Raw genomic sequence first — 20,954 nt, 5'->3', positions numbered from 1 at the left:
CAATGGAGAAAAGACAGTCTCTTCAATAAGTGGTGCTGGGAAAACTGGACAGCTACATGTAAAAGAATGAAATTAGAACACTCCCTAACACCATACATAAAAATAAAGTCAAAATGGATTAGAAACCTAAATATAAGACTGGACACTATAGAACTCTTAGAGGAAAACATAGGAAGAACACTCTTTGACATAAATCACAGCAAGATCTTTTTTGACCCACCTCCTAGAGTAATAAAAACAAAAATAAACAAATGGGACCTAATGAAACTTAAACGCTTGCGCAGCAAAGGAGACCATAAACAAGACGAAAAGACAACCCTCAGAATGGGAGAAAATATTTGCAAACAAATCAACAGACAAAGGATTAATCTCCAAAATATATAAACAGTTCATGCAGCTCAATAGTAAAAAAACAAACAGCCCAATCCAAAAATGGGCAGAAGACCTAAATAGACATTTCTCCAAAGAAGACATACAGATGGCCAAGAACCACATGAAAAGCTGCTCAACATCACTAATCATTAGAGAATTTCAAATCAAAACTACAATGAGGTATCACCTCACACCAGTTAGAATGGGCATCATCAGAAAATCTACAAGCAACAAATGCTGGAGAGGGTGTGGAGAAAAGGAACCCTCTTGCACTGTTGGTGGGAATGTAAATTGATACAGCCACTATGGAGAACAGTATGGAGGTTCCTTAAAAAACTAAAAATAGAATTACCATATGATCCAGCAATGCCATTACTGGGCATATACCCAGAGAAAACCATAATTCAAAAAGACCTATGCACCCCAGTGTTCACTGCAGCACTGTTTACAATAGCCAGGACATGGAAGCAACCTAAATGCCTATCGACAGACGAATGGATAAAGAAGATGTGGTACATATATACAATGGAATGTTTCTCAGCCATGAAAAGGAACAACATTGGGTCATTTGTAGAGACATGGATGGATCTAGCGACTGTTATACAGAGTGAAGTAAATCAGAAAGAGAAAAACAAATATCGTATATTAACACATGTATGTGGAACCTAGAAAAATGGTACAAATGAACCGGTTTGCATGGCAGAAGTTGAGACATAGATGTAGAGAACAAATATATGGACACCGAGGAGGGAAAGCTGTGAGGGGGTGGTGGTGGGATGAATTGGGAGATTGGGATTGACATGTATACACTGATGTGTATAAAATTGATGACTAATAAGAACCTACTGTATAAAAAATAAATAAAATTAAAAATTAAAATAAATAAATAAATAAAATAAAATATATGTAACACACAAAACTCTCCTACACATCAACAAGGAAGAGACAAACAACCCAAGGGAAAACTGGGCAAAGAACATGAACAGAAAATTCACTGAACAAAAACTCAAGTCGCCAAAACACCTAAGAAAGGATGTTTAGACTCACTAAAAATCATTGAAATAATTGATTTAAAATGTTAAAAATGAAATACTTTTTACAATGATCAGACTGGCAAGAATAAAAAATTGTGGCAATACAAGTTTTGGCAAAGATGTGAAAATATAAGAATGTTCATACATGACATATGAGACTAAAACAGGTTTATCTCCTTAAAAAAGAAAAAAGTGGGCTTCCCTGGTGGCGCAGTGGTTGAGAGTCCACCTGCCGATGCAGGGGACACGGGTTCGTGCCCCGGTCCGGGAAGATCCCACATGTCGCGGAGCGGCTGGGCCCGTGAGCCATGGCCGCTGAGCCTGCGCGTCCGGAGCCTGTGCTCCACAACGGGAGAGGCCACCACAGTGAGAGGCCCATGTACCACAAAAAAAAAAAAAAAAAAGAAAAAGAAAAAAGTACTTAAGAAAAAAATATATGTAGTCAATAATTAGATTCATAAATGACAACTAGCTGGCAGTCAGGGTAGGTGAGTAACTTTCCAGAAGTTACTTAATTACATTTACAACTTATCAGAAAAAAACCCTTAAGCATTTTCCCCCACAAAGGATTCCCCTATCTAGTTAATTAACATATCCATCACCTCACATATTCTTTCTTTCTTCCCTTCCTTCCTTCCTTCCTTTCCCTCCCTCCCTCCCTCCCTCCTTTCTTTCTTCCTTTCTTTCTTTCTTTCTTTCTTCTTTCAGAACATTTAAGTAGGAAATGCTCATTTCTTTCCACAAGGAGGTTTTATATTATAACATATAAAAATGTTCTGTCCTAGACAAGGTTTAAGACAAATTTTCCTTTACAACCTTTTTAAAAGAGCAATCTGGCAATAGCTGGTTATATTATAAATTCATGTACTCTACTATCTTGCAATTACATTTCTAGGTGAAACTCTCACATATTTGCACCAGAAGACATACAGATGTTACCTGAACATTGTTTGCACCAAAAAATCAGGAACAATGCAAATGTTCATCATTAGAAGGACACAGAAAAATGTCGTGATCTAGTCATGCCACACAGGCAGTTAAAGTGAATTAATTAGACCTATGTGTAGTAACATGGAATAAATCTTAAAAACATAATATTGATTTTTAATAAGCAAGTTGCAAAATTATGATATGAATAGTATGATAGCTTGCATATATTTTTGAAACACACTGAGCAGTATTATGCATTATTTATAGGTACATATACTTGTGATAAAAATACAACAGCATATTTAGAATCACACCAAATTCATGATGGCATTGCCTCTGGATAACGAGGAACTGGGGAAAGGAAGGAGGGAAGTGTTACTGGGAAGAAAATTAAGGAGATCTCAATTGCATCTATAATTTTGTTTTTAAAAAATAAGAAACAAAATATTAGCATTTGTTAAATTTGGCCTGCAGGGTCATGGGTATTTGTTACATTATCCTTTGTACATGCTTTTCTTTCTTTCCTTCTTTTCCTTTCTTTCTTCCTTCCTTCCTTCCTTTCTTTCTTTCTTTCTTTATTCCTTCCTTCCTTCCTTTCTTCCTTTCTTTTTTTCTTTTTCTTTTTTTTTCTGATTAAACCTGTAATGTCTAAGAGTAGAGGATTAATATATTTAACTACAAAAAATATAAAATTTTTAAAAACAAAATCTATTTAGTAACTTGAAAATATGTGTAACAAGTATGAAAGACAAGTTTAATATCCTTAAGATACTGTGGGTTCGTGCAAATCAATAATCAGTGGGCCAAAGACATGAGCAAATAATTTAAAGGAGACTTTGAGTGCAGAAAAAGTATTCAACCTCATTATTAGTCAAGATTAAAAAATTGAAAATAAAATAACGGTACCTTTTTAATCCATTTTTAAAAAGGCAATAATCAGTGCTGGCTAGAGTAAGGGAGTTTAGACACTTTCACACATTTCTAGTCAGAGTGTAAATTATTTCAACATTTCTAAATACGTAATTTAGCAATGCAGGTCAAGAGTCTTAAAAATATTCATATCCTTTAACACAGTGATTCTACTTCTAAGAATCTGTTCTAAATAAATAATCTGAAATGTGTATAGAACTTAAGGTACCCCACACCAAAAAAATACTTTGGAGTAATCTGTTAACAGCCTAAATGTCTAAAGGTGGGAAAATGAAAGTGTTATGTACATATGCTTGGGGTGGGAGGGGGAAGCTGGGGCGAAGTGAGAGTAGCATCGAAATATATATACTACCGAATGTAAAATAGTTGGCTGGTGGGAAACAGCAGCATAGCACAGGGAGATCAGCTCCGTGCTTTGCAAGGACCTAGAGGGGTGGGATAGGGACAATGGGAGGGAGACTCAAGAGGGAGGGGTTATGGGGACATGTGTATGCATATGGCTGATTTGCTTTGTTGTGCAACAGAAGCTAACACAGTATTGTGAAGCGATTACACTCCAATAAAGATCTATTAAAAATATATATATACACATTATAACACAATGTAGTATAATATTTTCTAATATATAATTTAGATTATTAAAATAAAATAATTTACAATATGTGATATATCATAATAATGTACATAACATATATGTCTAAAGATGGGACAATTAAAGTAATACATATATATAGACATCCATCTACAGGGAAGAATGTTAAGAAACCATGAAAAATCATGTTTATGAAAAATGTTTAATGACATGAAACAATGCTTACGTCAGATACCACATTGTGGGATGCAAAATTATTTATATAAAGAAGATTATTTGAGATTTGCCCATTAAGACAGCGGAAAGGAAATATACCAAAATGTTAGCAATGATTAGCTCTGGTTGATGGGATTAGCTATCTTCTAAATTTTCTCTAAGTATCTATTTCTTTTACAACCAAGCAAAAAATATAATTACAGAAGTACCACTTTTACTTATATTGCTTTTTGTAAGTAAATGGAAGTAACTGAGCAGTTTATTTAAATAAGGGAAATTTTATTTTACTAAGCAGAGATGAGTGATGCAGCATCATATTGGCAGTGTCAAAGATATTGGTCTTTAACATCTTAAGGAAGGAGGAGATGTTCATTTATGTTTCCAGTAAATAATTAGAGTGCTTACAATTGCCAGGTAGTCTTCTAGATGCTGAAGATAGAGGAATGAATTTTAAAAATACATAATAAAAAAAGAAAATTCCATTTTCAGATAACCAATTTTCACTGTAAAATAAGGATTTTAGAAAAAGGGCAGAAAATCCATTGATTTATTTAAGAAATGAAGAGAATGGCCTCTGTGGAGTAACTAGAGATACTATTAATAATTCCATTCCAGGGCACGTGCACCCAGCCCTTCAGAGGGAGCAGTGCTCTGATTATCAGAGGACCAGACAGTTGACAAAGCTGATGCAGAGATTGCTGAAGGGCTGGAATGTGAGAGAGGGTCTCTTTTATTGACACACATGTTCCAGTTCCCAAAGCATGGAGAAATTCCATATGCCATAGAAATGAGTTCTCGAAGCTATGCCCATTATGGAAACGAAACCAGAAAAATTTAAATTTACTGCTGAAATAAAATGTACCCCATGTGGCTAACACTTGGAGATTTGTTTTCAGTCCACATTGCTACGAACACACTTGACAGTTCCCAGGGTAACTGGCTGTAGTGTCAAAGTATAAATAAAACCAAAGCTCCAATTCTTGGTAGAACAAAAAGAGACCTTCTGATGCTCCCAAAGGCTTAGATTTAGTGTTTTGAGTTACCGTGTTAACATAGTGCTTGAATAAATAAATACATAATAAGTAAATAAGTAGTGGGCTTATTATATATAGAATGTAACTTCAAAATCTTACCGGAAATTCAAGTGTACATGTGTGATATAAGTGACAAGTGTTGGTAGGCCAGCCTCAAAAGAGAACAGTGTGAACCCAGGTGTCTCAGAGAGGTTAGCTGTGTTGAATCTCCCTTTCGGAGCAAGCTAGATAATAATGGGGTAGATGGAAATTAGGTTCGAGATTTCAGAAGCCTAGATGGGGTGGAGGGCTCTTAGGCTTTCAGGCTATGAGCTCAGAACCAGGAAAACCTGACAGGCATATCTAAGAAGCAAAGGTGAGGTAAAGAGATAAAAAGAAGGTGTGAATAAGCATCCATCCAAAGAAGCCGGGCAAGTGGTAAATCCATTGATTATGGGGTAAATTCCATGGGAATGCAAGTCATGATAGGAAGGGGTTGGGAGGGCAGATTGAGGGCGAAGTGTGGATGCAGATGCAAAGTTGGGGGGAATGGTAGACATTAAAATACAAGATCTGGGCTTTTAAAAGAAAGAGGAAAGTGGTTCCATGTACGGAGAAATGACATGAGCAGTAACATGGAAGAGACAAAAGATCTCAGCGAAGTCATGGTAAATATGACTCAAGTTCATTCATTCAGTTAAAAATATTTTTTACAAATGCCTGCTCTGTGCCAAGTACTGTGCAGAGACCGAACTTAAACAACCACACCCTGCCCCATGGAGACAAGTAATGTACACGTAAATAAATACACAATTCCACACTGACAGATGCTGTACAAGCATAAAATGCCTGAAGAAAGAGATGAAGGACGAGGGCATTTGATGGATGGTCAGGGAAGTCTTCTCTGAGCTGGTGTCCAAGTTCTCCTGGCAAAGGAGCCTATTTGCATAAAGGCTTTGAGATTAAAAACACACACACACACACACAAACAAACAAAAGAAGAAGAATTTAAAAAGAAAGTCAAAACCTTGGCATATTAGAGCATTCTTCTCCAAATTTAAATCACACATCCAATCAGAAAAGTTTTTAGAGTGAGCACCCTCCATGTTTATATTTATTTACTTATAAATTATATACATGTATTATACTCATTATTTCCATTAGAAAACATATTCAAAAACAGAAATTGTAAAGGAGGAGATGAAAAAGAATGTGGAAATTCCATTTTCCTCTTCCTACATCCCAGTGAATGGCCATTCATATGCAGGAGTCAACTCACTCCCCTTCCACAGTGTTGGAAGGAGTGTAAGGGTCAGGGTTGAGCCCAGTGAACAAAGGGAGAGTGAAGATTAAGGGGTTGAGAGTGGGTCTGGGGGAATTTACCCCTGGCCTCTTAAGCCATGGCAAAGAGATTTTATTGCACTATGTGGGAAGCCACCCAAGAGTTTCAAGCAGCAGACATTACCCAGCTTGTCTTCGAAAGATCACTCAGTCTGCTGTGTGGAGACTAGATCAGAAAGGGGCAAAAGTAGAATCGTGGAGATCACAAGGGAAACTATTGCTAATCCAGATGAGAGAAAAAGAGTAGTTAAAACTGGGATGGTCCTGGAGGGCTAGAAATAAATGACACATTCAATATAAATTTTGGAGGTAAATGAGTGGGGTGTAAAGGTGAGGGAGACTTTCGAACATCTTAAGTTTAAAATGCCTGTGAGATGTTCCGGTGGAATTGTCTAGTGGGCAAACGGGAAATGGTTTAGGCCAGAAATATAAATGAGGGCATTGTTGGCACAGAGATGATGAAAGCCATGGGAAGATTAAAGCCATCTGGGAAGAGAGCACAGAGAGGGAAAGGACCCTGTTCAGGACTGAGGCCAGAGAACAGCCGAGAGACAAAAGAAACCGGGAAAGAGTAGAGGTCACATATCTCAAGAGAGAGTCCAAGAAAGAAAGGAAAGGGAATTGGATGGAATTTGGCAACCAGATCAAGGAAGGTAAGTACAGATAAGCATCCATCCAATTTCGCAACTTAGAGCAGTTTTACTGGAGCTTTAAGAGCAGGGTTCAAACAGGAGTCAGTGGAGAACTGAGAAAGAAAGAATGAGGAAGGAGACTTAGAACATGTAGGGAGCCATTTTAAAAGTATGGTGCTGAATGGGTTGGTGATGGAGGAAGTGTGGAGATGGTTGAAAATGGAAGCCCCCAGATCACCTTTATAAGTTGTTGGGATAAAGCAATAGAGAGGGCGAGAATGATGAGCAGGTGAGAGGAAAAAGGACTCCACACAGGCCCAGGTCAATTAGTGGATTTGGTGGTGAGAAGATGAGTGAGTTCTTTTTTATGGCTTTTCATCTTTTTCAATGAAATAAGAGGTGAGGCCGTCAGCTGAATGTGGAGTCAGGGAAGGAGGAATGGAATGTAGGAGGTTTGAGGAAAGAGAAAGTTTGAAATGAAATTCTCACAGAAAGGATCCATGAATTTGCTAGAGAAAGATGGCAGGACTGTCTGGCAACAAGTAACATCCATTTGGGTTCTGAGATAACAGATTTAAACTGAAACAGACAGATGATTTTTTCCAGCAGTGATCAGCTGTTCAGGGGCTAAAATGGAGTTCATCCAGGCTTGGGCTTTTGTCTTTTGGTTGAGTGGTAATGAAATCGTGAAAAGTTTCAAGGTAGGGGAGATCTATGTTTGAGAAGATACAGGGTAAAGATGTAGACCAGGGCTTCCCTGGTGGCGCAGTGGTTGAGAGTCCGCCTGCCGATGCAGGGGACAGGAGTTCGTGCCCCGGTCCGGGAAGATCCCACATGCCGCGGAGCGGCTGGGCCCGTGAGCCATGGCCGCTGAGCCTGCGCGCCTGGAGCCTGTGCTCCGCAACGGGAGAGACCACAGCAGTGAGAGGCCCGCGTACCGCAAAAAAAAAAAAAAAAAAAAAAAAAAATGTAGACCAAAGAAAAGATTTATGCTGAAGAGGAAGAGGAAGAGTGTACACCTAGGAGACTCCACTTGAGAAACAGAAAGATAGTCTTTAGAGCCCAGAAAAAAGCAAAGTTATTTTCTGAATGAAGACAATGGATTTGTGCTGAGCTTCTCTTCACAAGACCCCTCTACTTCTCCCAGCACCAACCTATGCTCTGCCATTCCCCTTGGAAACAAGGGCAGAAGCTCATCCATGAGCTCCTCACCAAAGTGAAGGCAGACAGACAACAGCTGAGAGGCCAGATGAGGCTAAATGTGACTACGGCCACGTTTACACCGTGCTCTGTGCATAAGGCTTGCGATGCTGGGAAGCATTTCCCAATGCTTAAGTATTGGTAATACTCAGTGCTTGAGCATTAGCTTAAGCATAAGATGAATTTTTATCACAGTTTATCTAGTATCAGTGGACTTGCATTCTTTCACCATAGCCACGTAATAGTTCATCTGGGATTACCACAATGAACATAAGAGGACAGGCTTGAAGATGAACAGACTCCTTGAGAACTGACACGTCCTCTGGAACTTTTATAAGCATGACTTTTATTGATGTCTTAGGACCACTGAGTTTGGAAGTCCAGCCAGATTCTAAACTTTGCCTCCCTAAATTCTGTCTCTACCTTCATTTGGATTCACTCTTTTTTCCCCTTAACAGCTATACATTATAACAATCTAATTGAGCCCCTCATTTAAACAATTCCGTACATACAACTCATTATATTAAGTGATTGCACATGATTTTGTAAACACATTAAACCTAAGTGACAGTTCCATTCACTATTTAAAAACTAGAAAATTATTACCCTTTTACTTGGCTAATTAATACACACCAGTAATATCCCCCTAACCACCATTCACATATACTGTGCTTATGTTGTACCTAAGCTTTTTTAAAGAAATTAAAATCGGCATAAATATCTTCTTGGTTTATTTTAAATCCTGGCTGATCACACGTATTGTGTTTCCTTCATGTTTCACAAGCCAGACTGTCTTATAATGAAGCATGTCAATTTTACTACTGTAGTGAACATTCCTTCACAGTCAGCCAGATGTTCTGCATCAGTCAAGGAAATTAAAAAAAGAAAAAGAAAAACCCTTCAGAAAATAGTTAACGAAATACCTCTATTCCTGGGGGAACAGAAGTATGCAGTCCCTCTGAAATGTCTGTTCTAATTCAATAGTGGTTTAGATTCTTTTCTTAAATAATCAGTGCATGAGTACAATCTTATTCTTTTTCCCTTGATGCTGTCATGGATATTGTATGAATGCCTATAGACACTGGGCACTGAGCTAGTAGACAAAAACAGCACCTCTCTTCAAGCAAGGTAGAAGCGTAGTAGTTTGAAGCTCAGGACCTGGGTTTGAATCCTGGCTTCACTACTTACCAGTTCTTTTATCTAATTCCCCCGTGCCTCATCTTCTTTACCTGCGAAGTGCATTAAACACTAGTACCCAGTTCACTGGGGTGTTATGAGATTTGGAAATATATGCAAAATCACTGTACAGTGACCGGGACATACATAGTAAGAGCTCAATAAACCGGAACTAGTATTGTTTTCCTGCACTTCCTGTGCAAGACCCCTCTCAACAAAATGAATGACAAAGCTTTCATCTTTTGAGAATGAGCTTTATTTTCACAATAGCCAAAATGTATCCAGGCTTAAGTCTCTTATAAAAGGAGACTACTCAAACTGAGTAATAGGACTTCCCTGGAGGCGCAGTGGTTGAGAGTCCGCCTGCCAATGCAGGGGACACAGGTTCGAGCCCTGGTCCGGGAAGATCCCACAGGCCGCAGAGCGACTAAGCCCCTGTGCCACAACTACTGAAGCCTGTGCACCTAGAGCCCGTGCTCAGCAACAAGACCGCAGTTAGAAGCCCACACACCGGAACAAGGAGTAGCCCCAGCTCACCGCAACTAGAGAAAGCCCGCACGCAGCAACGAAGACCCAATGCAGCCAAAAACAAATAAATATATTTTTGAAAACCTGAATAATAGTTTCCAAGTTAAAAGTTGGACTTCACTAAAGTAATGAAACTTTTTCATGTGTGGCTCACGAATATACTCTAAAAACAATTCCGAAACAGACTTCTAAAAAGGCAGAGGCTGTGTCACTAAAACGTGTGTCATCATCCAAGTTTAAGACTCATTTCAAGATATAAATTCTGGGGTTTTTTAATCTAAAAAATCATAGCAATTTATATATCTCAATACTAGACATATCAAGAAGGAGAAGAATCAGTGGGACTATTGGCTTTTTTTGTTTTTTAAGGACCCTGAAAGTTGCATGTAGATTGGCAAACTTTTGGTCCTAAGAACACATGACCCTCTTTCCCTTAGAGGTCACAGACTGTGGAGTAATCTTCATATTTTTAAATTCAGTAAACAAATATTTCCTAGAGTCTAATTATTTTCAGTACATCTTTGAATTTTTATGCTATTTTCAATATAATTTGGGGTTCCTAATGAAGACCAGTCTGAGGGGAAGGAGCCATTTTTTTAAGTCCTCCGCTAAATACAGTCCAGAGTATCATCTGACGCCTCATTCCAGGGTCTGGTAATTCCTTGCCCAGTCCCACTTGTAGGCATCACAGCCGCCCACACTGCACGTAAGCCCCTTTCTCCGTGATTTTTCCCCAGAGCTAATGGGACGCATTAGAACACCGTCACTCCAGTGCTGGTTTCACTGAGTAATTCTCGGACCTTAGCACGTCAAGAGTCCCTGGAGAGCTTGTTTAACTGCAAATTCCTGGGGCCTCTGCAGATCTTTCAAGGGGTACTTGCTTGGGTGGGCCTGGGAATCTGCATCGTAGACAAACGATCCAGGAGATTCTGAGGCAGTATGTCCCACAGTCTACTCTTACAGAAACACCAGAAAAGAGGCAAAGGCACCTGGAATCCAGCTGACTTGGCTTGAATCACATCTCCACCACCAACACGCTCTGGGAATCTGCTCAAGTTGGTTAACCTCACGGAAACCCACTCGCCTCGTAGGGCTGCTAGGAAGGGAAAATGAGATGATGCATTTAGTTAGTTAAGCACCCAGCAGAGCACTGGCACAGAGTAAGTGCCCCATAAACAGCACCTATAAAACCATTACTTCATAAACTTCCAGACTGTGGTTAAATCACCTGTTTAGTTTTCTCTTTTTGGATTTGTAACCATTTAGATATATTTATGGCCCTGCTTTGAATTTTTTCCATTTTCACTCCTTTTGTAAGAACTGAGTGCTATGGTCTGTGTCTGAGCAGGGCTCAGATACCTCATTATAACCCTATGTGTGTGTCTAATTATTCTCTAAGTGGGCACACCTCACTGCACCCTTTAATCTCAGCATCTCATTAGAGTGCTCCGTTTGCCACCTTGTTATTTCCCATCCCTTCACCAAGGTTCCCTTTTTTGTTCTGCTCCTCCTTTCGGTCCTCACATCTTCTTACACCCATTTGTTTATTCATAGTATTAAATCCTTCCTTTTATGCTTGTCATTATTCCCTCCTTTCTGCACAGCTCATTACATCCCTCCATCTGTGAACCTCATTATGCCATTCCATTTGTATCTCATTACACCCTCGTCATGCACATATTATTAGCTCCCCCATTCATACACAGCACTGCATTCTTTCACTCTGCTGCTTATCACAACCTGCCCTTTCCAGCCTCCCTATTTAATGTTTCCATTTATAAATCATATTACGTCCCCCACAAATGCCTTTATCATTACATCCAACCATTTATGCATCTCATTACCCCACTGCCCAGGCACATTTCTATGTGCATTTCTATTTGCTCATCTCATTGTGGCCCCATCGGACATGCACACGTCATTACCACCCTTTCAGGTGTTCACGTTGCATTACATCCTTCTATGTTTGCATCTCATTATACCCAATATTCGTAGGTTTGACAACAAACTAACGAAAACAGGCAGATAAATATGTTACTTGCCTTTAGAAAATGAAATATGTTTCTCAGACGCCTGATATCAGTGTTTCTTAAACAAGTCATTCATTTCAGAAAGATTTACATATATTTATCTAGATGAGACAAAAACACTGTATATTTTATACGCATAAAAAGGAGTGTCTTATCTTACTTCGTTCATATCATCATAATTATCACTACTTTGTATTACTTCTCTACAGTTTACAAAGTAGCATAGTTATCCGTGAATTGATTTGTGGCAACAGCTCTCTGAAGGAGGCAGCTTAGGGATCACAGTCATTGTGCAGATTGAGAAGTACATTGAAAGCCCCGAGAAATTAAGATATTTCCCAAGAACTGCTAGTGAATGACAGTAGCGGGGCTCAAACTCAGATCTTCTGGCTCCCAAACCTACATTCTTTATACCATCCCACTGTGCAGAGAAGAACCTTATTTCTAAGTATCACTTGTGTCATCTAACCCATTCTGTAACACTTCCCTACCGTAGAACTGGGTGCCAGTGTTCTTTAGGTTTGGTTTGTTTTCTAAAACAAAACAGTAGAACATATTTCAAACACTTTGCATTTCATGTCTTTGTCTCTGAGTTTGAAGAGCTAGAGTAAAAGAAGCTTTCATATGGAGCCACCCAACAAGAATAAATGCAAAAATCAAGAGAAATAAATGTTCCTTTAACGACCATCACCACTGAGCCAGCCTCACACAGGCAAAATGAGGAGATCCCTCTACAAGGGATTTGAAGGGCACCAAGGAATCCTCCCCACATGTAGAACCTTTGTTCCTCACAGATTCTAACCCCTGCCAGTCTCTTTGCTTCACTGAACTGTGTTCTCTGCCTCACTTTTATTTATTTTTGATTATGAAATAACTGACAAATTCAGGAAAGTGCAGAAAGATGACATCCATTCCCACCACAAGATAGAAGAGGGGTTTACATTTCTTCCATATTTACTTCAAATATTTTCCTTTACAAAAAGAAAGAAACTGTTGCAAATACTCTCCTGAGGTCGGTGTGTATTATTTCCATGAATGTTTTGTACCATTGTTTTAAAATTTTACATATGTGTTACTGTATTGCATACATCTTTTGTAATATGCTTTCTGTGTTTTAAAAATATGTCTGTTCATACATGTAGATCTAGCTCATGTGGAATTTTCCATTGGGTAAATAGACCAGAGTTTGCTTCATCCCTTTCTCTACTGAGGAGTAGTTCATCTTATCCCATCTGCCTTGATCTCTACTGGTTCACCAGTGCTTAGCACTGTGCTCTGTTGAAAGACTAAACGGAGACATTTGAAATTCCCATATCATGGGAAACAATGCCTTCTCCTTAAGTCCATGATAAGAGTCAGTTTTATCCCTTTGATCACTATTCCAAGTAGTAAACAAGTCGACAGAATGATCATTCTTAAAATAAAACTAGACCCTGGCCAAATGTTGATATGCCCTAGTGTATTAAAATAATTGTACCCAAAAAGGGTGGTCTGATGCCCAGAACCTGGAATGCTTCTGATGACAGCAAAAGGCAATAAAGGTAGAGAAAAATACAGTGTTTTCTACAGAAGTGTGGTTGATTTTCCCCATGGTTTAAGAAGCAGTGGTTTTAGAAGTCACTGGAGACTGTTGCCAGCCCCTGATGCAAGCAAACCACGGTGACTGTGGTCACCAAAAGCATGGCCTATTTCAGGCATTAGAAATGGTTGTTGGATAGAAATTCCTCGAGAAACTTCAGAGTCTAGAAAGTCCCTTATTGTGATGTGGAAAAGGAATTCCTCATGCTGTGCTGGTGGGAATGTAAATTGGACAGCCATCCTGAAAAGCAATTTATCAGAACCTAGAGAAGTTAAAGATACGCATAATGTTAAATTTTTTAATGTGTCATGCAAACAAGGTTTCTGGAGCAGAGCAGATTATTATTGTTTACAACGGATAACCTCACCGCTTCCCCTTTGCCTCAGTTGTTTACCCTCAGGCAACACGATGAGAACCACATGTCATCCTACACATACCAAGGTCTGCATTATAGGTAAGGAACCATGAAAACATGAATCTGGATATTTACATAGGGGAGGGACAACGCCCCCATTCATCTGAAAGAAGGGGAGAAAAATCTTCGCTCCTTGGGAAGGATGCTGGGTTCTTACTCTTACCTTTTGGATGCAGATAAATCGCTCCATGGAGAGGACAAGACTAGTGTCTCCAGCTTGATAACCCAGGGATGTCTCCAAATCCTGGGTCTCATCCCCACCTTGAAATGTGAACACATACTTCTGGGAAGATAAATCTCTCTAGATGGTCTCTCACTTTCTGATTAGTTATGAATTCACTTCTAAAGCTTTTTCTTTTAGCCCAGGTCCCAAGTTTCAGTAAAATTTGCTCAGAAAGCCCAAACTCTGCAAAACCATAAAAATATTTTCTCTATATTCTTATACATACCCTATGATCCAGCAGTTTCACTCCTGAATGATTATCCCAAAAGAATTCTTGCTCATGTCCACAAGGGGACATGTATGATGAGAATATTCATTGTTGCATGGTCCGTCTAGGTGCAAAGGTGGAGGCACCCTTGATGCCCATACTTAGGAGAATGGTTAGATAAAATGTGGTGGGTGGTGAAAATGCACTAGTAAATCACATTACAGCAGTAGAGGCAACAAACTAAATACACATACAAAACCTTGTAGAGATCTTGAGTGAAACAAGCGAGAAATAGAATGTGGTCTATGATATAATGTATTTATGAAAATGACAAATACCCTAAGCATTGCTACATGTTTTTCAGGAATACATATCTGTTCAAAGACATATCAAACCCCAAAGAGTGAGAACTTATATAAAGGGGAGATGGGAGGAGAGTCTGAGAATGAGAGCAGTATCAGGGATAAAGGAAGAAAATTAAGACAGCAAGAGAAGGACCTCACCCCCAAAAAAATAACGTACAGAGCTGAGGCGTATGATTATCTCACTAATGGATTCCAAATGAAGAAAAAGAAAGCCTCTCGAATGAGCTTTTTCCACATCAGCACCTCTATGGTCTAGTACACATAATAATACATACTAGTACTAAATGCTCAATACGTAGTTGTTAAATGCGGGTGGCAACCACTGATTAGAAAAAAAAAATCACTGCAATTCTTTGTTTTCCAATATGAAAGGAGATCCCGTGGGAATGCAGGCTTTCATTGCCAGTAGTTCTGGTGATTACATTTACTGCTGACACCCTGTAGAAATGCCAACATTTTCATGACATTTGAACATTGGTAGTCTTTTGCCCTTGCTTCCACTCTGATAAAAAATACTTTGCTGGTTTTAATGGGCTAACATTTAAAAGAAATTGATACAGCAGAAACTAACACAGCATTGTAAATCAACTATACTCCAAGAAAAATTAATTTAAATAAATTAAATTAACCACCGGGGAAAAAAATAAAACAAATTGGATCCTTCAAGAAATTAATTATGGGTTTATCAAACATTTATGAAGCTTCACCCAATTTGCCACCTTTATTTTGACTCAATGCATATATGCTTATATTAACTTTTCCATAAACTACTTTATTTAAACTCTTGTCATGCTTACTGCCAACATTCTGTAATCAAAAATATCACTTTTTTTTGGTCCTTAGGTGAGTGTGAAAATTTGGCTTTTTGAATCAAATCAAATATTCTATCATATTTATTGGTTCTTGAATGAAAGAATTCTTCAAAACATCTCTCTGAAATAAATCAAACATGGGTGCCTTCTTCCAGCCACTTGGAGCCAGAACCATAGAATTGTCATGACTTGCCAGGAAGCAATTCAGTTCTTCTCAACACACTGGGATTCAAAAGATAGGAAGAAGGTCAAGTCTATTTCATGATCTGTAGTGATAGTAAAAAGCTTGCCACTTTGACCTCATGTGTAGTTAGGGTTCTTTTCCTAATCTGGGATGGAAAAAGGAGAGACAATGGAATGTAGCACATGTACGACATCCATGTTGAATACTGGAGCACGCTGTGAGTTCTTCCAGGTCAGCACCCTTGCCACCTCTGCTCAGAATCTGTCTCCCAGCTGTTGCCCACTTCCCTCCTCACACATCCCAACCTCCTGCCAAGTTTCAGATAAGTCCCAACAAGTTCAGTATTCATGCCTCAACTCTTCCTTCTGTATTGCAAAATTTGGAATAAAAACATCTCTGATTATCAAGAGTGGAATTTTTGCTCTTGCAACCAGATTATGTATTTTGTCATATGAAACCAAACTATTGTGGAAAAGTATGAACATATGCACATGAGGATTGACAAATTCCTCAAATACCAATTAATGGAGACAGATCAGCCATCCCCACCTCTGTTCCCAAGGGTGTAGAATTAATTTCCCAGTCAGTGCATGCCAGAATAACTTGGGGAGCTTGTTTAGAAATGCAGATTACCAGGCCCAAACATGGACTTATTGGGTTAGGCTTCCAGAGGCAGACCTGTATATGATGTTTGTAACAGATTTCCCCAGGATTCCTGATGCCAATACCTCCTGAGAACTGGAGATCTGGAAAAGCTGAGGGTCTTGAAAACAAGCAGTCAACATGCTATGTTGATGGATTCAGGCAAACATTCTTCTTCAATTACTACATTTTATTCTAAAAACTTGTTTTATAAAGTTAAATAAAATGAATTCCTGTAATATACATAGAGACACAGGTATTTTTTTAAAGTAAATATGTTCTAAAAGAGCTTAATAGTCATAACTGAATAGACATGAAAATTGAAAACCTAAATGCCACTGCTGATATAAATGTGGCTCAATTAGCAAAAATTTAGAAAAATTCGTTGAACAGCTCCTATGGGCAGAGTGCTATGCTAATTAATTTCAGAAGCTACAAAATAATATAGGAATAAGCTACAAAATAATATAGAAATTGTTAAGGAACTTTAATCCAGTTGAGAGCCAAAGAAGTCACATAAGAAGAAGGTTAATAATAACCACAGCCAAACACAAATAAAGGTGTGTTCTAATTTCCTTCTGTGAGAAATACTGTGGACCCAGTGGATTGCCTTCTCATGTCCTTGGAATACAGGACTGTGTCTCCTTCATCTATTTGTCTTTGGTTCCTGACGCCAGGTGCTCTTAATTCTAAGTGATATGAATTAAACTCAACAGTGATACTTCTCAGAAATTGAAATAAAATTTTAAAATTAGAGCATAAATATTCTTTAGTGTCTCTTTTGTTAGTTTATTCATTCAACATACAGTGTTTCTTACAAGGCAGTATGACTACAAAATGTAGGACAACATGAGTAACATAAAGATGAACAATATAGAGGAGAATCATTAATTTTCTTCCCTCAATAAGTTTATTTCACACCCTGAACTCCATACAGTTAGAACATGTGCACTAGAAGTAACCATAAAGACGTAAAGTGTTACTATTATGTGAAAATATTTAAGATTGTTTAAAAAATAACTCTTGTTTACATTTCTTAAAACATGCTTGAAGTATGTGCCAAGAGTTGATCCTATTAACCATAGGCACATAGAGCGTGTGAGGCAATCCTACGTTTCGTTATCTGTGCAAAAATAGAGTTAGAACAGAATTTAAATGTGCCAGAACCCAAAGTTCTTCCAGATGTATCCTTTCACTGATTTCTGGAAAATTGTTTCCCAATACCTTCTCACAGTACATAGACCATGTTATAAGATCCACTTTGGACTTTTACAGAATCGATAGCATTGACTCATGCTGTCATTGTCATCAAAACAATGTTGTAAATATTCTCTCGTCTTTCCAAGCTGCCTGGCATATTTTTCCCTTAGGCTTTGCAAGAGACTTTTTATATAGTTTTCCAAATTCCTACTCCCATTAATGACTTTTTTTTCTAAAACTGGACAAACATTTACTTAATCAGCTGTTTTAAAAACATCATTTTCCCCCTCCAAGGGCCTTTACCCCTTTTGAATTAGATGGTGTTTATCAGGAAAATCCTTCTTAATGCATGCTTACTATGATTGTGTATCTTTTTTCTTTAAGTCAACAGAAATAATACGGACTTCAATATTCTTTGGGTTTTATTGAGGCCTGATTTGGTGTGTACTTGAAAGAATGTGACCCCTCTAAGTAGAAGCATCATTTTCATTGAAAATTGGCCAGCAGTGTCCCCTCCTCTTCTCCTTCAGAGCGCAGTCTCAGTATTGATGCCTAAAACTGCATAACAAATCACCGCAAACCTAGCAGCTTAAAACAGCATGCATTTGTTAACCTCACAGTTTCCTTGAGTCAGGAATTTGCTTGTGACGTAGCCGGGTTCTCTGCTCAGGGTCTCACAAGGCTGCAGTCAAGGTCTTGGCTGAGCTGTATTCTCATTTGGAGGTTCCAATGGAAAGGGTCAGCTTTCAGACTTGCTCAGGGTGCTGGCAGAAATTTGGCAGGGTGGAGGGGTTGTTGTAGGACTGAAGGGCTGGATCTATTACTGGCTGAAGGTGGCCTCTAGGTCCTAGAGGCCACCCCCAGTTCCCAGCCATGTGGCCCTCTCCATAGGCAGTTTACAGTGTGGCAGCTTGCTTCTTCAAGGCCAGCAGGAGAGTTTCCCTATGCATCTGCTGGCTAGATGGGCTTTGTGTGTGTGTGTATGTTGGGGGTGGAGGGAGGAGATACATAATAATACAATCGCGAGATTAATATTCTATCACCTTTGCCATATTCTTGGTTAAAAGCAAGTCTCAGGTCCCTCCCACACTTAAGAGAAAGGGATTATACAAAAGGGTGAACACCAGGAGGTGGGAATTATTAAAAGGTCACCCTAGGGTCTGTCCACCACAATGCCATTGAACAGAAACACTCAATGAGTGACCCTACTTAGATCTAAATTATTTTTATTACTCTTCTGGAGTCTAGTTGTCTTAAAGGAAGTTTGTAATTCTCTAACCAAATCAATTTTAGTTCTCTTGCCTTAAAAAAAAAAAAAAGCCATACAGCAATTCCTGGGCAAGGCCTAGAGAAGCTACAGGACCCAGGAGGGTAAAGAAGATGAGTAGGAAAGAGAAATAATGACCTCAAGCACATTGAAGAAGTCAAAATTCCAAAAGTTTAGGTATCACGAGTTGATGGTTTGTGTTTGCTTGTTTCGTGATTTATTTTGCTTTGATTTTCCACCAGTGTTTGGAACTACCTGTGTCTCATTTGTCTCTCTATTCAAAGTTGACTGTTACTGCCAACTTCAACAGTTCATAGAATTACCATCTACTTCCTCACTCAGTCCCCTTTGCACGACACCTAAATCCTCTGAAGAAGTAAGTCTGCTTTTGACTTGAGAACTTGAACACTGGGATCTCGCTTGCCATCTGTCTTAAACTTTTAAAGTAACTTTTTGCCAAGACACGTGGATTATGAGCAACAACCTGGGACACTTCTGGTCTCAGAACAGGAAAAATAAAGGAACCCTTAAGTATTATTTTAAGTACTTTGTTTGCTAGCAGTGTTTGTGGTGAATGATAAATTGATCCTTAATTGTGTGGGAAATAGAGAAGTGATCTGCATGTCAATGGCCAAGTATAGACTTCAGAGACTTAGCAGTTTTGAAACTGATATTTATGAACATCTGCTTTTTCCCCATAAATTTTAATATGGATTTCGTCCTTTGAAACCTGCAAAACTCCCAGGTGCTTCTTCAGTCTTTATCTTGGAAACATGCTTTTTTAAAACATCTCCTTTTTTTCATTGAACACATTCAGCCTCACTTTTGCTAAAACAACATTTCTTTATAAACAGTGCCTATTGGAATGCCTAAAAGATGGTATTAAATGTTAGCAGCTCAAAACACTGTATTCAGCATTTTGAGCCTCCAAAATGTCCAATCCCAGAACACAAGCCGTAACAGTCTTAATAAAGGATGCTAAAAAGAATTCATTTCTAGTCCCAGTTTATGCCTTTCTTTATCCCACAGATATTTATTTAATGCTTGCTTATTTTTAGTGCTGACATTAGAGCAGCCAATAAAACAAAGTCCCTGCCTTCATTGGGTTTTTGTTCCAGTGAGTGTAAATGTTCCTGAAAAAGAATTCACTTTAAATTTTCATAATACTGTTCGTATAGTTCATTGGAAAACTTTGCACTGGTCCTGCAAACCAATGATATTCATCCATTCTTGATGTTGGACTAGATTCTGGGGTTATAACTTGTGGACGCAGTAGATATGTTTCTGCTCTCAAGGAGCTTAGAGTTTAGCATACTTCTCACCTGTGTCAAGAAAGGCAGACCCAGGGAACTTTGAGGTAGGATCTGGGTAGCCACTGATCATTCTCTATTTTAGATCCACTGTAAGCAGGGCTAACAATGCCTCCATCCCTTGGCTCTTGGCATACTAAGAGCCATTACTATGGGTAGAAGATGAGTGTGTGGACCAGAGGAAAGGAAATAAAATCACAGCTCAATAGACGACAAACAGAGAAATCAGCTGGGCACGTGCAAGGCTAGAAAAGACATTAAATCCCTGCTAGGAAAGCAACTTTTTAAGAGTGCAATTCTGACCACTCTGTAGCAGAGGCTATAAGTCATTTACATAATAGGAAAGCCTCAGGAGGATAGTAGAGCTATTTAATTTGGTTAAGCTAATAGTTTTCCATCCATTTACAGTGTAATGGAACCTCCCTTCTCTGCCTCTTAAACAGGAACACATTGGCAGGTTGCCACAGGGCACATAAAACAGGGGCGGTCTTCTTGGTGTGTCAATTCTACTCAACCATTTAGAGGGGAAAAGATAATTAATTTACTGATAAGTAATTTAAGGCATTATTTTCCATTAAAACCAATGCAGCCATATAATGGACTAGCATGCAAAATTTGCATCCGCTTTTAAGATAAGCATGAAACTAAAACAGGGCTGGAGCCAAGGGCTGAGGGATTAAACCCTCTCACACATTTTCTATCAGCCCCCTGTGAAGCCAACCTAATAAAAATAATTTTTTGGTATGAATAATTGA

The 20,954-nt window shown here is 38.7% G+C and overlaps 1 protein-coding gene across 1 annotated transcript in view; it reads left to right on the top strand.

The window, feature by feature from the left end:
* VEPH1 (ventricular zone expressed PH domain containing 1) overlaps positions 1–20,954 on the top strand; it is a 214,913-nt gene that overhangs the window by 171,054 nt on the left and 22,905 nt on the right. The window lies entirely within an intron of this gene.

This window comes from Tursiops truncatus, chromosome 4, assembly GCF_011762595.2.
Source record: "Tursiops truncatus isolate mTurTru1 chromosome 4, mTurTru1.mat.Y, whole genome shotgun sequence".
NCBI classification, from domain to species: domain Eukaryota; kingdom Metazoa; phylum Chordata; class Mammalia; order Artiodactyla; family Delphinidae; genus Tursiops; species Tursiops truncatus.
The sequence above is the reverse complement of the archived record's forward strand: the minus strand, read 5'-3'. Positions and strand labels throughout refer to the sequence as shown.